The sequence below is a fragment of the Rutidosis leptorrhynchoides genome, chromosome 10 (assembly GCF_046630445.1).
Source record: "Rutidosis leptorrhynchoides isolate AG116_Rl617_1_P2 chromosome 10, CSIRO_AGI_Rlap_v1, whole genome shotgun sequence".
Classification (NCBI taxonomy): domain Eukaryota; kingdom Viridiplantae; phylum Streptophyta; class Magnoliopsida; order Asterales; family Asteraceae; genus Rutidosis; species Rutidosis leptorrhynchoides.
Window position 1 is genome coordinate 334,622,367 of NC_092342.1, and position 2,506 is coordinate 334,624,872.

Sequence of the window (2,506 nt, forward strand, 5' to 3'; positions counted from 1 at the left end):
GGTATTTGAAAGATACACCGAGCTTAGGGTTATGGTATCCGTGTGAGGATAGTTTTGATCTCACAGCGTATAGTGATTCTGATTATGGGGGTTGTAAGAAAGATTTTAAGTCAACATCAGGGGGTTGTCAGTTTCTGGGAAGCAAACTTGTTACCTGGCAATGTAAGAAGCAGACAGCAGTGGCTCAGTCCACTTGTGAAGCAGAATACATTGCCGTGGCTAGCTGTACGTCTCAGGTCATCTGGATTCAACAGTAAATACGTGACTACGGTTTGAAAATTTCTAACACTCCTATTTATGTTGATAATACTGCTGCCATAGCTGTCACTAAAAATCTCGTAAATCATTCCAAAATGAAACATATAGGGATTAAATACCATTTCATTAGAGATTGCTATGAGAAAAAGCTGATAGATGTAGTGCAGATAGACACTACAGCCCAAAGGGCTGATCTCTTCACAAAAGCTTTTGATAAACCACGCTTTGATTTTCTGTTAAAGGAAATAGGTATTAAATTGCTTACTGACGTGGTTCCTGAAACTAAGGTTTCTAACACAGAGGAACCTAACCAAGAGACTGAGTTGTGAAGGATTTGCAACTGCTTGTATAATATGTGTAGCTTTGCATGGTAGTTTGTAGATCATTTGCATGTTTACTTTCCATTTGCATGATAGATTAGTTTTTGCTGATATTTCTGCATGTTTGCTTATGTTTTTAGATAGCTTTATGCTTTTGTACAGAGAAAATCAAAAAGCCATAAAAACAGAAAAACTAGAAAAACAAATAAAAATTGAAAAATGGAAAATCCATAAAAATTGAAAAACCTGAAAATGAGTTGCTTATTCTATGTTATGGGGAAGTGATTGCAATACTGAACTGCCATGTAAGTTGTGAACAACGAGTAATACAGGATGACTGATAATGTGTTAGTGGACTTTATTGGCCTAATTCTAGATAGAGATGATCACATTTACAAAGTGTAAATATCATGATGAGGAAATCATGGAAAGATTTACAGCGGTTGAGGGTAGTCACCTACTTATCACTGAATATGTACTGAGAAATGCTTGTTCAGAAACTCAACAGACGGTTGAGGTCTCTCCTACTACGATTTATACTTGGTAGCAAAGGATAATTTTGTGAGTCCCCAAGGTGAGCATACTTTGTCTAGGATGCATACTTGTTTCTATTTACCTTTATTACTTGGACCGAAATTCAACAACATACATATCGGGTACCCAAAGGGAGGTATTTTCTCTAAAAGGGTTGAGAGGTGCAATCTTGTATCACATACACAGAATGATTTGTATATTGCAACATCATCGGGTTCTTGATTTCAGCATCAGAAGATTGGTTTTCAGTGCAGATACTTCTAAAGTCAAAGACAGTGTTGCATCATCATCTTGTATAGTTGTATTTATTTATTTATTTTTGTTTGTTTTATTTATGGAGAAAAGGCAACATCAAAAAAAAAAAAAAAATGTTATGCTTATGTTTATTTAGTCAAAGTTGTAAATAAAATGATGCATCACATTACTGCAAGAGAATCATGGATCAAGAATTGAACACAGCTTCAAAGATTCCTATGTTATCTAAGTCTGAGACAATAGATACTACCATCAAAGATTTATTTGGAAGATTTAGTTATCTACATCCGAGGGGGAGAAATTTATCAGATCATCAGATATAGAGAACTTAAATCATTCAGTTCACATCACATTTGGTGGACTTTACATCTTTTGTCTGTGGTATGGGATTGTGCCTATTGACCTGGATAGAGAGAATATCTTCTGGAGGATATCTTAGCGTTCCATCACTCAAATATATATATATATATATATCACTTCCATCCATCCAACATCATACATCATACTATTTCCGTTTAAGTATGGGGTTTATAGCTGTAACGACCCGTCAAAATCGATATTGACGCGGTACGTTAATCATTGATTCCACAGTGAGGTTTTGACCTCTATATGATACGTTTTGATAAAATATTGCATTCATTAAAATAAGTGACTTTCTAAACATGGAAAGTTATAAACATTTGGGCGAGTTCTTAGGTATAAGCAAAACCCCAAAATACATAAGTCTTTAATTTACAGGTTGACATCACAGTTCAATTATTTATTACACAACGCAGTTTTATTTTGAATGCAATAAACTTTGTACAAAGCATGAGAGACTCCATGCAGGCAACAAGCACATCACAGCGGAAGCAGTCTAAGGACCTGAGAATAAAACATGCTAAAAAGTCAACACGAATGTTGGTGAGTTATAGGTTTAATTGCTCGAGTCATAAGTATATAAAGATAGACCACAAGATTTCATCAAAACTTTATCAATAGATTCTACGTAACAGAGCACCCTGGTAACTAAACTTAACGCTATAATGATAATTACCCCATTCGTTTTAATACACGCAAACCAACGTATCATAAACTCAAATAACATACGTCCGTTAAAAGGCTAGCGTTCTAGCTCGGACGGGGATGTCAAGCCCTAT